Genomic DNA, 15861 nt, shown 5'->3' on the forward strand with positions numbered 1-15861 from the left:
TCGAAAGGTAATGGTCAAAATGCACTCCGCGTTTCCAGTGCGGTTCGGTGGGCACGGTGGGAGTGTGGATGAACATTTTGGAAATAAACACTGAAAGCGAAACTTCACCGGCAGGTAAGGCGCAAGTCCGTTCCCCCTGGACTCAAGGAGGCAGGGGCAGTAGTGCTTTCTCCTTGGAACAAGCGGGGTTGTGGGGCTGGAGGCGGGGGAGGCGGCGCGGGCCCAGGGCGCGCGCCGGCAGGGCCGGGAATTTGGAGAGGATCCCTGGTCGGGCGGCGGCGGCGCGCGGGTGCGCGTGTGAGCGAGCGAGCAGGCGGGCGGGCGAGTGCGCCGAGTATTGGCAGCCGAGGAGTGGAGGCTGGGCGGCTCCGACTCCCTGACGCCAGCGCGACCAGATCAATCCAGGCTCCGGGAGCGAGCGAGCGGGCGGGCGGGAGGAGGAAGGAGAGGCAGAGCCGCTGAGCCCGGGCCGAGGCTCGGGGAGGGACCCTGCGAGCGCAGCGCGGCGCAGCGCCCGGCAGCCCGGACCGGGGCCGCGGGGGACCCGGCTCTCCCGGCCAACTCGTGCGCCCGCGCGGATGGGCGCGCAGCCAACCCGGTAAAACGAAACAGACCCGAACCCAACTTTCCTCTCCGTCGCGTCCCCGCCCTCCCCTCGGCGCCCCGGGCTTTCCAGCGCTGCCGCCGCCGCCTCGGACTGGGGCGGGCCGGGTGGCCGCGACGGAGCGCGGGGCCGGTGGCGCGGGCTGCGGCGGGGAGGGGGTCTCTTCCCCGCGTGGGGCGGATCGGGGGACCCCCACCCCTGCCCATGATGGCGCCTCCCGGCAGCTCTAAAGGAGCAAACCTACCACCTTTTGCCCTCCGTGCCGGACCAGCCGGGCAGGGCTCGGGCCGTGGTGCCCCCCGCGTCTTTGTTGGGTCTGCGGTGGGGAACCGCGCTCCGGGGCTCCCGGGCTCCCGGCCCTGGCTGCGCCCGGCCCTCCGCGGCCACCCTCCCCCTCCGCCCGTTTCCCTTTCCCTTCGTGCAGCCGGGCCTGGGCGGTCGGCGCGGCCCGCGGGCCCATTGTGTCCCGCGCCGGCCCGGGCGACCCCTGCGGGAGTCGGAGGGCGGCCGCCGGCGCTGCCGTTTCCGCGGAGCCGGGCTCGCGCCAGGGGGACACCCGGTGCCCTGGGTCCCTCTGCGTGCGGGGCGGGCTCCCTCCTCTGCCCCCACCAGCCTCTTGGGGGTCGAGGTCAAGGAAAGTTCGCACCGAAATTCCCTCTAATTTATTCAAAGGTCTGGCTGCGGCTGCGTGTAAATTTTTTTTTTTCTCTTCCGCCTACCCCCCCTCCCCCCCGCCGAGTCGCAGAGTGTCGTCTCATTCCTTTCCCTTTCCCGGATTCGATTGCCTCACTGCATGTGTGTTTGTGAGTTCGCGGTGCAACAACTGTTCATTTACTCTGCGCTCGGTCTTTGTTAAGTGTTTCTCGGGGTTGTTGCTGTGGGAAGGTGGGGGTGGTGAGTGTGAAAGAGATGTGGGCTTGTTTTTCTAGTTGATTAATATATATATATATATATATATTTATATATGAAGGCTTCCAGGGAGAGCGTTTTCTTGATGTACCTTGGGAAGGGCGGGGGAACCGATGCCTGCAGGATCTTACAACTACAGTAGCTGCGGCTTTTGTTTATTTTGCGGCGCGGACGTTTCCATGCACTTGCAAGATCGCCGGTAAGGCACTTCCCTTTCTGAAAATCCGGGCGCGTCTCCCAACCATCTCCCGAGAAAGCATCGTTGTCGTAAGGGCTGTGACAACCGGCCGCCTGTTTGTTTCCCCTGAGGGTCTCTTGCCGTTGTAGCTGAAGTTTCTTGAGTAGGTGGAATGACACAGAAGTTGCCTGATTTTCCGGTGTGCTGTTCTGCTGCTGAAACTTTGAGCACGCCGCTCAATCGCAGAATGCCTTGATTTCAGAACATTTCTCGCTCTCGTGGCCTGCCGTGGATAGCGTGCTTACATTCAGGAACACAATGAGAAAACTGTTCTCTGCGCTGTGTTGATTTTTCTTCTTTCTAATTACCGCCTGATGCTTTATTGGAGGTAGGAGAGCTGTACTGGAGCCACGATTGAAAAAGAATCAGGCCCGAATCAATGTTCACGGCCCCGCGATTTTTCAGTGGTATAAATATTTTGCATCAGTGTTATTCTGTTGGAGCGGCCAGGCCTGAATATGCTGTAACTGATTTAAGTGTTTGTGCTCTACTCTCCCTCTGTCCTTCCCATTTGCAGTTATCTGATATTTCTGTGCAGGTGGTGTACATTTGTGCACTATTACAATTCTTTAGGAAACTAACCAGGGTCTCGGGAGATGGTTTTCTAGAGGTGGGTGATGCCAAAGCCTCTGGAGGATCCGGGCAGGATCGGGTTTCTTCTGAGGGTAGGGATTTGTCCTTGATTTAGTTTTGACCGCTCCAGCCATAGGTATGTAACGAAATACATTTTTCCTTTTTTCAGTGTCCTTTGGTGTTATACCCCTGAAGAGCTGATGACCTTTGCATTTTAGAGAAGTGACAATTTTTAGGCCATTTAAAATGTTAACTTATACCTCTTGGAATTCAGTTTTCTACTGAGCTCAATGAAGCATTAAAAGGAAGTGTCTCATTTTTCCAAATACATTTATTAGTTGAAAACTAAATTGCAGTTTGTAATTTTGATTTCTAGTAATTCTGGGTTTAATAACTTCGTTAGATTGGAAAAAGAATAAACTTGAGTGTAATTAGATGAGTGTATTTAAGCTGCAGTCGCCGCCATAATCAAGGCCAAGTTGTGTGTGTATAAAAGATCTCATTTGTGTAGTCTTACAAGGCTAATGGAGGCATCATTGAGGCTTTATAAATAATGTAAGTTGTGTATAATGTAGAGTCTCCAGAGACGGCACAGAAAGCATCATTACCAGCCTTTTCAACCTGCTTGAGATCTTAAATTGATTTACAGCACTGAACTGGTGCAAAATGATACATCAGGATGACATGGGGTCAGCCTGTAAAAGTCTATGATGTCAGCCTATTAGTTCAGTCATCATAATTAAACCATATTACAGGGGCAGCTGAGCAGGAGTCTGGCGTTATCCTTCAGATATGGGTGGTACATGGATTCTGTTTATAGCGGAAATGCGGAACTGGTGAGGAACGCTCATATTTCTGGAAGAGAAGAAAGGCTTACAGAACTCTGAGTTTCTGAAAAGAATTGAAGATAAATTAAGGGATGTTAAGTCTGCGTTAAGTAGCTTTCCATTTGGTAGTGGACAAGCAGATGCTTTGGGGATGCTGATAAGGACCTTTGCAGCTTTGATCCCTGCACTGAATCATGCTTCATGTGAGCTTGAATTTAACTTGGCCTTAGGGACCTTCTAAAATATCAGAGGACCACATACTTCGCATCTCTGATCCTTAACATGGAGTTGTACTATATTGATGTATCTGCTGATATGTTATTTCTTGAACTAATCAGAGTTACCAGCTCTCTATTGAAAAGAGACACTAATATTTGAATTGAACATATGAACAGTTCAGGAAAAGAAGATCCTTATTTTTTGCTTAAATTTCTGGCACTCCTTATTCAGTGTATCTGTCATCCGGGGGTGACAATCTGGTAGCCATATTGTGCTGTCCAATCTGGTAGCCATAACCACATGTGGGTATTTAAATTGAAATTAATTAAAATGAAATAAAAATTCATCTTCCCAGCAGCACTAGCCACATTTCAAATGCTCAGCTAATGTGGCTTGTGGCTACCACATTGCACAAGGTATACACAGAATGTTCGCATCGTCACAGATGGACAGTGTTGGACACTGCTCCTCTAGAACCTTCGCCTCTCCTCATCCTTGCTTTCTACTCATCTTTCAGCTGCTACTCTGCCTGTTACGTCTATGGATGAGTTTGTGGGGTCAGAGACAAAGAGCTACATCACTTAATTTTGCTGTTTACTAGTTGCTTTTGTTAAAAAAAGCTTGGAAGTAACCATTGAAGCTGCTGCATAAAATGAGGTTGACTTTTCTGTGGATCCTATTTATCATTGGTGTCATGGACTCTGATTTGGAGCTTTGGGTAGGAGAAATAACAGTAGCTGATTTCCGCACCCCCCCCCCCACCCCCCGGGTTTTTACCATATCCTTGTCTTTAACGCTCATATCTCATTTAAGCCTCAAAACTTCCCTAAATACTGTTGTCACATTTTACAGGTAAGGAAACTGAGTTCAGAGCAATTCATTGTCTTGCCTCAGGCTACGTACCTAGTGGTTATATTCTTCGCAGTGATATGAACAAGGCAGCCTCACTCTAGAGTCTCTCTTTTTTTTAACGGTTCTCCCCCTTTTTACTTTCTTTTTTAAATGGGAGGGTAATTGCTTTACAGTGTTGTGTTAGTTTGCTGTACAACAGTGTGAATCAGCTTTAAGTATATATGGTATCTTTTCTCATAGCTCAGTGGGTAAAGAATCTGCCTGAAAGGCAGGAGACCGGGGTTTGATTCGTGAGTCGGGAAGATCCCCTGGAGAAGGAAATGGCAGTCCAGTATTCCTTCCTGGAGAATCCCATGGACAGAGGACCCTGGCAGGCTACAGTCCATGGGGTTACAAGAATCAGACACGACTTAGCACCTAAATCACCACCATAATATATGCTTCTCTCTTGAGTCTCCCCCCACCCACCCATAGAGTCTCGCTTTTAAATATATTAATATATCTAGAGTACCTAACTCAACATTGTTCTGCTGGGCTTTATTATTCTGGTATAGACATAGCTTTACTTTTATTTTTATGCTTTTAAGCAAATTTGCCTTCTCTTATTGTGCTCTACTGGGTCATTTTCTGTTGTCTTTTAAGTGCTTAAAGGAAACATAATGATCCTGCGTATCTAAGCAGAACATAATTGGAGGAATAATTCTGGCATAAAAGTAAGGCATTTCAAAGCCAAATTAGTTTTATCTCTGCTTTTCTGGAAACCGGTCACTTTCTTTTCCCTTGCTTTTTTCTTATGTAAAATCACAAACTGATGGTGCTAAAAAAATGTTCCAGTAGTTCTGTTTATCTCATTAAAATTAATCTCCCTTCAGTTGGTAAACACTGCATCTTGAGATGCAAATCGTTCACTGCAAATTCCTTGGAAAACTTTTTTCTTTACATTTAATGTCTACTTTAGTGTAGTCTTGTAGTTCAGCCATTGTTAAATTTGGGTGGGGGGCAGGGCCATCAGGGCTGTTTAAGAAATCTGATGAAACCCTGGATCCTCTGTCTCACTTGCATCCTCTAATCCAAACATGCTTATTTGCTCTGGTAAGCTTGTGTGTACACAAAAGTACCCCAATTGCGTGATATTTCAGGTGAAGGACATCCATGGGCCTGCCTTGCCAAGTGTGCTCATAAACACAGGATTTGTAATTTCCTTTACAAATAGTAGAGATACTGAGTGTTAAAAACTGCTCGGATGACTTTCTGCTCTAGTTGGTTCCTATCGAGTTGAGCGATCGGGCATCAGGGAGGGACGGCGGGCTTGCCTGAAGTCACCAGCCCGTGATTGGAGGCGGGAAGCCCATGCTTGGATCACTCTCACTGTCAAGTTCCCAGGTGTTTGTTTTTTATCCACCATGCCTGCAGTGTTCCTGGGCTTCCCTGGTGGCTAAGATGGTAAAGAATCCGCCTGCAGTGCAGGAGACGCTTTATTCCTGGGTTGGGAAGATCCCCTGTAGAAGGGAATGGCAGCCCACTCCAGTATTCTTGCCGGGAGGATCCCATAGACAGAGGAACCTGATGGGCTACAGTCCACAGGGCCACAAAGGGTCAGACACGACTGACCAGTTAACACTTTCACAGTGCTCCTGGGGCTTTTGGTCTGATCATATCCAGCGTTAATTGGGGAAGGGAGGAAAGAAGAATTTTTTGGCACGATACTGACTTTGTGTGCCCAACATTGTTTGAGATGGTAAGGGATAAAGTCTGATAGCCTCACAGAGACTTTTTTACACATTAAAATTGATTTTTTTTTAAGAGAAGGAAAAGAAAATGCCTCATTTAATCAATGAAACCTTTCTAGAAAATGGGAGATCCAAGATTGTACAAAGCGCAAATGAAATCAGTCAATTCTGCTATACAAAACTCCTCTTTCAGCTCTCAAACAAAAAAATCACATTTCCCACCAAAAGCTCAAGATTGAGGTATTTAGGGAAGGAGCTGGGGGGTACTAGGGAGAGAATTGGAAGGTCTAAGGAGAAAAGGGATAATTTAAATATAAAAAGGTAGAGAAATTTGCCATTAGTTATAAAATGACATTGAGGTTGATGAAGTATTCTCTGTTGTTGTACTTCTGTTTGTGGTTTTTCTTTTCTTTTTGAATCGCTGTTATCGGTTTATCGTAAAAGGGTATGTACGTCAGGAACAGCCAGATGGAAGAGATGCACAGGATGGTACCAGAAAAAGTGCTCCATGCCCTCTGCAGGCACCCCACTCTCATAGCATCTTTTTTTTTTTTTTTAACCAAGGCTTGCTTATTTATTTGGCAGCATCAGATCTTAGTTGCCACACGTGGGATCTTTGTTGTGGCACATGGAGTCTCTAGCTGTGGCTTCCCGGCTTAGTTGCTCCGTGGCATGTGGGATCTTAGTTCCCCAACCGGGAATTGAACCCGCGTCCCCTGCATTGTAAGATGGGCTCTTAACCACTGGACCCCTGGGGAAATTCCCTCTAAAAGCATCTTAATGTGTATTCACCAGCCTGGAGGCTCTGGTCTTAACATTTTGGTACCAAGATGAGCAGGACATGCTTTGATAGCAAATAGAGGCATCTCCATTTTGCCTTGAACTGAAATCTCTTGACTCTCTATATCCGTTTTCTGTTATTACCTCGTAGTGCAGCTATTCCAGCTAATCTGGTGATCCGTCATGTGATTTGCTGCAAAAATACCTGAAGTATTTTTAATACTTCTTCTGGAGTTACTTTCTTTAAAAAGAAAACAAAAAAAGCTAAGCTAAGTTGCATGAATGTATTTACTTAAAATCTAAGTCTAATCTTCACTTTGTTGTTCATTATTTTTTTTTTACATTTTAATAATCATTTTATTAGTAACAGAAGAATCTCCACTAGTATTTACGTAGTGCAAAAAAAGCTGTTATTACCCCTAAAATGTGATATAGCTGACATCCTTCATAACAGCAAAAGAACAAGAGGAAAATCCCTTCGTGTTATAATTGACACTAATTTTGCTAGTTTTAAATTAGAACATTACAATGAAGACCTTAAATTATAAATTGATGTGGTATGTTTAGAAATTAAATTACAAAATAATACAAATCCTTTTAAAGTATAATGTGCCAACAAAGTTTAATTAGGATTCAGGTTTCAGATTAGGCAAACAGTTTGATTCTGTGAAGTGTATAATGTTTGGAAGGAAGAAGGTAGGAGGAAGATAAATTATTTCACAAACTTTTTTTTAAAGATCAAAAAAAGATACAGTGTTTAAACAGATAAGTTAATGTTCTACCTTGTTGGCTGCAACATACAGAAAATACTTACTTTTTTTTTTTTTTAAGCAAACTGTGTTCATTATTAAGATAGGGTCAGTTTTAAAGACATACTGCTGATCCTAGGCAAAATAGTAACATTTACAGCTTGCTGGCTGACTTGCAGAAGTAGCAGGCCCTGTAGAACATTCATTTGCATAATGAAAACTGTCTTTCAGATGGGAAAAACCGATCTTTAATAAACAGTTCAACTCCAGTAACTGCATCAGGTTTTTAGGCAGATACTAGAAAGTGCAGTATTTGAGCAGTTTAACTTAACATCTTTGTGATTTTTTAATAAGCTACAATGAGAACTTTAGGGAAGATTCCCTCTTGAAGATAAAGCTTCAGACTACGGTTTGAGGGAGTCCATGCCTGGCAATTCTCCCAAATCTCTGTTTGGTTTGTGTGCTCAGATAGGAGCCTTATTTAGAACCCAGGTCTATGGTGCGTGGATTGATTTCTTAACTAATTTTCTTGAGACAGACAAGCCTGCGTTTCAAGGAACACATACAACATACACAACAGTTAGTTATGCATTTATATGCTTTTAACCTCATAATTAAAATAAATATTCACTAATGTCATGTTTGCGAAAAGGATGGAGGAGTCTAGCTTTTGATTCAAAAATATATGCATACTTATTTAATGCTTTATTTGTAGTTTCCTTTTAATTTTAGGGCAGCTATATTGTATTTTTTCCTACAATCTCAAATAGTTAGGGTATAGTTACTCAAAGTATTCATTCATTTTACCTCTCTTTGTCTATCTTTTGTGGTTTCTTTGTGGTGTGCTTTTGCAAAGTGGAAGTATTTCAGACCTCTATAGTTTTTTGTTTTTTGTTTTTTTTAGTTTTGAATACCACAAGAGAAAAAAGGGAACTAATTATCTTTCAAGTATTATAATTAGGCATTAAATTAAGTAATTATTTAGTTAGCTAAATGCAAGATCTTTTTGTTTTTTTCAATTGAAAGAGAACATGTCTTTTTACTGGAGGAGAAGGGTATGAAATGTCTCCTTACTTGATAATTTTGATGTAGTATAGTAATGAGCATATGCTTCACTTAGCAAATCTTTATTAGTTCAGAGTGGCTCAGTAATTAGTGAAAAGACAGAAAAAAGTGAAAAATTGGATGCAACATTGCAAGAGTTGTTACATAGTGTTAATAATATAGGGGTAAGTTGTACAGAGAGCACACATGAGGTCTTCTGTGGTGTGGAAGGACCTGTAGGTTTGCATGGGCCAAAGGATGACACCTGGGGGCAGAGGAGCGGCTTGGAAGACTGGAGGGAACATAAGCGTTAAGAGAACTTTCTGCCGTGATAGAAATGTTCTGTTACTAACGCTGTTGAGCATTTAAAATATGGCTAGTCCAACTGGGGACTACATTTTTAATTTTCGTTAACTTACATTTAAATAGCTACCTAATTAACAGTGAGCTCTTTTTTTGGACAGCACAGATGTGGAGGCTAGCATGCAGCTCCAGAGAGTATTCCAACAGGGGGTATTCCTGACAGGGTCCTACAGGACAGCGGTCCCCAACCATTTTGGCACCAGGGACCAGTTTCATCCAAGACAGTTTTTCCACAGACAGAGGTGGGGGTGGGGGATGGTTTGGGGATGATTCAGGCACGTTACATTTATTATGCACTATCAGTGTGATGTGCACTTTCTGTTATTATTACATTGTGATATATAATGAAGTAGTTATACAACTCGCCATAGTGCAGAATCAGATCATCAGGCATTAGCTTCTCACAAGGAGTGTGCAGCCGAGATCCCCCACATGCCCAGTTCTCATAGGGTTCGCGCTCCTTTGAGAATCTAGTGCCACCCGCTAACCTGACGGGAGGCGGAGCTCAGGCCGCAACTGGAATGCTGGGGAGCAGCTGTAAATACAGATGAAGCTTCCCTTGTTCACCCGCTGCTCGCCGCTCACGTCCTGCTCTGTGGCCCAGTTCTTCACTGTGGGTTGCTGTGCCTGGAGTTGGGGACCCCTGCTGTAGAGTGAGGTAGGAGAGGTGTTCCCCAAGGGGAAATTGGATGGGGATTTGAGGACCTCAGCATGCCTGAATAAGGAAGCATTGGGAAGTCGCTGAAGGTGTTTGAACATGCAGTTTGCGCTGGAGAGGGTAAAGCCCACGTGCCAGCAGATTGATAAGAAAGCACTTTGAGTTATCTCTCTGATGGAGTGGGTTTTGTGAGTGAAAAAAACACTTGGTAGTTATTGACTATAGAGTAATGGGAGAGATGTCAGAGATTATGCTTAAGTCTCCAATCTGTGCGTGCATAGTTACTTAGTTGTGTCCAGCTCTTTGACACCATGAACTGTGGCCCTTTGGGCTCCTCTGTCCATGGGATTCTTCAGGCAAGAATACTGGAGTGGGTTGCTGTTCCTTCTCCAGGGGATCTTCCTGACCCAGGGATCAAACCTGTGTTTCCTGCATCTCCTGCATTAGCAGGCAGATTCTTTACCGTTGGGTCAACTGGGAAGCCCTTCCAACCTGAGTAGGTAGAAAATTAATAAAGCTTTTACTTAAGAATAGAGAAGAACTGGTTGTGGAAGGAAGGTTGTGTGAATGATAAATTAGAACTGACAGGTTGAATGTAACGTGGTGTACCCAAGTATTCTACAGGCAAGTTAGAGACACATAGCCAAGCTAAAGTCTACAGAGGGGCTCGGAGCTTTCTGTAGACTCCACATAGTAAGCTGCTGGGAAGGACAGTGGAACATCTAGGAATGGATGGGCATTTGGAGAGGGTCATGAACGGAGAAACTCTTCCACTGATGCCCGCAGTTAAGAACTAGTAGAAAGGAGAGGGATGTTTGAAGTAGACCAAAGAAGGAACTGGAAGAAAGTTCTGGGGTCAGAGGAGTTAAACCAGGAAGCCAAAAGGAGAGAGAACCCAGAGGAATCTCTGGGGAGCGTGTTGTATGGTTCAGGGTGAAGGAGAGGAGGTCAGCATTCATCAAGTGAATGCAGCTGAGGTGAAGAGGCTGCGTATATTAAGAGAAATAGTCTTGTATGCCCTCGAGGGACTTACGTTTCAAAATTGATGAGACTTCTTCATATTTGAAGTGGAAACAGTGTCAGACTTTATTTTTTGGGGTTCCAAAATCACTGCAGATGGTGACTGCAGCCATGAAATTAAAAGACGCTTACTCCTTGGAAGGAAAGCTATGACCAACCTAGATAGCATATTCAAAAGCAGAGACATTACTTTGCCAACAAAGGTCCGTCTAGTCAAGGCAATGGTTTTTCCTGTGGTCATGTATGGATGTGAGAGTTGGACTGTGAAGAAGGCTAAGTGCCGAAGAATTGATGCTTTTGAACTGTGGTGTTGGAGAAGACTCTTGAGAGCCCCTTGGACTGCAAAGAGATCCAACCAGTCCATCCTAAAGGAGATCAGCCCTGGGATTTCTTTGGAAGGAATGATGCTAAAGGTGAAACTCCAGTACTTTGGCCACCTCATGGGAAGAGTTGACTCATTGGAAAAGACTCTGATGCTGGGAGGGATTGGGTGCAGGAGGAGAAGGGGACGACAGAGGATGAGATGGCTGGATGGCATCACTGACTTGATGGACAGGGAGGCCTGGCGTGCTGTGATTCATGGGGTCGAAAAGAGTCGGACATGACTGAGCGACTGAACTGAACTGAACTTCATATTTGAAGGTTGAGGGAAAGAAGTTAATGGACAAAGAACCAGCACAGATGATGGAGTTAGTGATCTGGAGACGGTGACGAAACCACAGTCAGGGTAAGGAGGGAGACTGCGGAAGAGGCAGGTTGGGGTCCACAGAGGAGAGGGAAGCAGATGGTAGTGCTCTTGCCAGCTTGTGCTGGTTTCCCCAGTAGTGGAGGAGACAGGTCAGTCCCTCCACTGGGATAGTGAGCGGAAGTGGAGCATCAGAAAACGGTACTGAAAGTGTGAGAATAACGGAGATGTTTGGGAATAACGGTGGCGTGCTAGGAAATCTATGGAGAACTTAAAGTTTGAACAGCCCAGGGAAGCCTGGGGTAAAGCTTGATGTGGCTGTAGAGCGGACTAGTAATTGTTGCTTTTTAAAGTTGATAAAACTTGGTGGCCTGAAAGTAAGGTTGAAGAGGAGTGCTGGCAGAGATGATTCTGGCCTAGGGAAAGCAAACAGGTTAGGAAATGAGGCATTAGAGTCAGGTTGCCTGGGTTTAAGTCCATGCTCCTAACATTTACTTACCTTTTTTTTTTTTTTAAACTTTGAGAAAGCTACCATTAACTTTTGAACGTCAAGTTTCCTCATCTGAAAAACAGAGATAGTAGTCTCAGCCTCAGGATTGATATAGTAAGATGAGTTATCCTTCCATATTTCATCCAAGATGCTGCTAGTCATAAGATGTTATTTCATATGCTGCTGAGGAAAAAACCATCATGTGGGGACCACATACCATTGATTGTAAATTTCCTGGTTTGGAGCGGGTGCATCTTGCCATCAGTGACGTAAAGAATACATGAAGGACTTAGCCTGGGACCTGGCACGTAGTGAGCATTCAGAAAATGTTAGTGTTCATTTGTAAGAGGCAATGTGATTTTGGAGTCAAGGATGTTAACGAGACCAATATCGAATCCAATCTAGATATGGGGTCACAGGTTCTAAGGCAAATAGTGCATTAAATGAATTGAAAAGGGTTAAGCAATGAGAATCCCAATAAATGAAATTGTAAAATAGCAGGTTTGGGAATTTGTAGAGCAAGTGTTTCCCTGACAATTCCAGATAAATCTTTTTAAGAAAAGTGTAGTAATTGAATTAAGCAAAGAATCTCCTTCGAAGATTGTTAAAAGCTGTTTAAGTTGCCCAGAGCTTTTAAAAGTATTCTGAATTTATCTTTGTGCTTTTCCTACAGTGTTCATCAGTGTTAAAAAAATTTTTTTTTTAAATCAGAGAAGACATGCTCAGTGCAGAAAACTTCTGGCATGGATTCTTGTCATAATATCAGAATGGAAGGGGGAGATTGATTCTTGATAATCATTGATTGAGTGAATTGATTGTCATTTTCAAAAGATAGTGGAAGGGTAGTATTAATAGCTACCTATAGAGCTCTTCTTTCTCATCATGGCTTCAAAGGCAGAAACCATAACGGAAAAGTTTATACATTGAACATCTGTGTGACCAAGCACACACTGATGAATGACCACACACAAAAACACAACCTTTCAGATCTGCAGCAAGTTACTTTTCTTTGTAAGAAACGTTTTAAATCAATAGGAAATAGACCCCTGCAGAAAATTGGTACATGTACCCAGAGTATCATACCAAGTAAAGTCAGACAGACAAAGACAAATATCATAGGATGTTATTTATATGTGGAATCTAAGAACATAATACAGTGACCTTAACTGCAGAACAGAAACAGACTCACAGACAGAAAATAAACTTATGGTTTCCAAAGGTGAAAGCGAGGGAGGGATAAAGTAGCGATTTGGGGTTAACAGATACACACTACTGTATATAAAATAGCTAATCAGCAGGGGCCCACTGTATAGCACAGGGAGCTGTATTTAATATCTTGGTATAGCTTGTACTGGTTTGTTGCTGCTCAGTCTCTAAATCATGTCTGACACTTGTGACCCCATGGACGGCAGCACACCAGGCTTTCCCGTCCTTCACTATCTCCCAGGGTTTGCTCAGATTCATGTCCATTGAGTTGGTGATACTATCTAACCATCTCAACCTCTGCTGTCCTCTTTGCCAGTGAGTTGGCTCTTAGCAGACTGTAGTTGGCCAGGCTTCTCTGTCCGTGGAATTCTCCGGGCAAAAGGGAGTGGGTAGCCATTCCCTTCTCCAGGGGATCTTCCCAATCCAGGGATTGAACCCAGGTCTCCTGTATTGCAGGTGGATTCATTACCATCTGAGCCACCGGGGAAGCCCAGTTTATAATGGAAAAGAATCTAAAAAGAATATAATCAAAATAATTTTGCTGTACACCTGAAACACTATTAACCAACTATGCCTCAATAAAAAGATAAATTCTGATAAAGTTGGTAAAGGGCATGAGCAAGCAATTCATAGACAAATGCAAACTAATAGCATGAGATGTTCTGCTGTGTCCCGGATGAGACTCTTCATTGGAATGGGGACAGTGTCTTCTCTTTTACTTGACTGTATCATTCTTGTGGACCAGGAAGGATCAGTCTGGGGAAACTGCTTTTCTCACTGAAGGAAAGGAAGCCCAAATTTCCCTGTCTCCTGAGAGAAGCAGGAGTACAAAGAGGTACCATAAATCTAAGTTGGCGTTTTAAGAGACAAGTCAGCTCCATCCCATTTCCTTAATGTTGCCCCACGCCCCTCGTGACTTTGGGCTCGGAGTCTCCACATGAGGTGTTCCCAGCACTTCGGGGCTGCCGGCTCCAGGCAGTTTCTCAGTCAGCTGGCACGATCAGTGCACCTTCAGGACGCCAGTGCTTCATAGAGCATAGCGAGATGGGCCTTTCTCTCCCCGCTGAGTCGTGGTATTCGATTTGATTCATTGCAGTGTCTCCTTTTTCATGAGAGACACAGCGATGGTCTTGAAACATGGTTGTGATTATTGAGCTAGACTGCCTCATAAGGTATTAAAAATAACAAGTTCCCTCACATAGTAAAGCCTTGTATAAAGTGAAAAAAATTTCAAGTTAGGCATCAGCATTTAATTGTCTCTTAAAGGTAATACTGTAAGTCTCCTACATACAAACAGGTTCTGAGAGCCCGTTCGTAAGTCCAGCTTGTTAGTAAGTCTGACAAAGTTAGCCTAGGTAGACCCAACTGACACAATCGGCTGTAGAGTAGTACTGTATTGTAATAGATTTATAATACCTTTCACATAAATAATACATTAAAAACATAATAAAGGAACCATTTTTAATCTTAGAGTACTTTGAAAAGTCCAGTAGTAAGGTACAACAGCTGGCATGCCCGGGAACACTTGCATCTTGAATGTCCGCAGCTTGAAGATTCGTGTGTATAGTTAAGATTGTGGGTATAAGAAAGGCTTTTCATGTGACACCAGTTGGTGGTGGGGTCTTTACCTAACTGAAGTACACTCGGTCTTATCTCAGCATTTAGTTTTTACCCAGCTGCTGGACAGAAGAGAATTTGTCGGCATCTTCTGCCCCACCATCTCCTTTCTTTTAAAATGATCTGCAAATATTTCAGCATTTGGCGGGGGGCGGGGAGGCTTTTGAATCTCACCCACAGGCTTACCCCTGGGCCTGTTGCCTTTCCTCTTCATTCCTAAGTCCTTTTGGGGGTTGGTGACTCGGAGCAGGGGGCCTGAACAGGTAAGCATTAGGCAGGCACATCCCTCAGACTCTTTAAACGAAGTTGGGGAGGGAAGAGCCATGCCGGCACCGAGTCTTTTGATTTTATCAAAGTGTGTCTTTAATTTTATGGGTAGCCTTGCAAAGGGAGTGGTAACGCTGCAGTGAGTGTCTCTGTAGGAATTACACCCTCAGCCCTCTGCCATCCCATCTGTTAGAGCTTCCTGTTGTGCTGTGTCCGTTGCTGGCTTTGCAGTCTGGTATAATTAATAACAACCTCTTTCTTTCCCCAGTGTTCGTGTTGTGTGCTCAGGACTTCTATTCAGTTTGTTCAAGCTCGAGAGAACGTTTGATTCGTTTCAAATGGTCGTCTGTTAAACTGTGAACAAAATTAACTTGATTATTGTTGAAATGATCGGCATTCAAACCGTGTTGATAGCGTTTATTTGCATGGAAACGCTGAAGACTTCTGTCTTGTCACGCTGTGCGGGCTGAGATATTGATCTGTAGTCCAGGAAAGCCTCCTTTAAAAATAGGTGCACCCTCACTGAATGGTTCTGCTTTTTGTTGAGCCGGTGTTAATCGATTCTGCAAGTATTTCACACGTCGAGCACTGAGTTCTGTCTCGGGGAGGGAGAGAGCAGCGTCTCAGTCAGTGTTTTCCCTGCAGAAGCAGTCTTAACTACTGATAAGAGGAGACTATGATTCTTTGGTGGCTCAGAGGGTAAAGAGTCTGACTGCAATGCAAGAGACCCAGGTTCGATCCCTGGGTTGGGAAGATGCCCTGGAGAAGAAAATGGCAACCCACTCCCGTAATCTTGCCTGGGAAATCCCATGGATGGGGGAACCTGGCGGACTACAGTCCATAGGGTTGCAAAGAGTCGGACACAACTGAACGACTTCACTTTCACTTTCATGATCATACGAAAAGTTGAATAACAAGGTATCATTATTCATGTTATTGCATTTTTGAGGGTGTAACTCCAGTAATTGGGAGGGCCTTTTAGAATCAAGGAATGGGAAAGAAATTGGATGCAGTTGATAGAACTCCTGTG

The 15861-nt window shown here is 44.5% G+C and overlaps 1 protein-coding gene across 3 annotated transcripts in view; it reads left to right on the forward strand.

The window, feature by feature from the left end:
• The first annotated feature begins 319 nt into the window (after positions 1-319).
• The window catches only part of SMAD1 (SMAD family member 1), an 82263-nt gene continuing 66721 nt past the window's right edge, over positions 320-15861 (forward strand). Inside the window, exon 1 of one of the 3 annotated variants that reach the window (XM_006062125.4) lies at positions 320-598. The gene's annotated coding sequence lies outside the window, so the exon portion shown is untranslated. Of the gene's footprint in view, positions 599-1486; positions 1713-15861 lie in introns of those variants that run through there. The other 2 variants (XM_006062122.4, XM_006062124.4) reach the window with 2 other exon arrangements.

This window comes from Bubalus bubalis, chromosome 17, assembly GCF_019923935.1.
Source record: "Bubalus bubalis isolate 160015118507 breed Murrah chromosome 17, NDDB_SH_1, whole genome shotgun sequence".
Taxonomy (NCBI): Eukaryota; Metazoa; Chordata; class Mammalia; order Artiodactyla; family Bovidae; genus Bubalus; species Bubalus bubalis.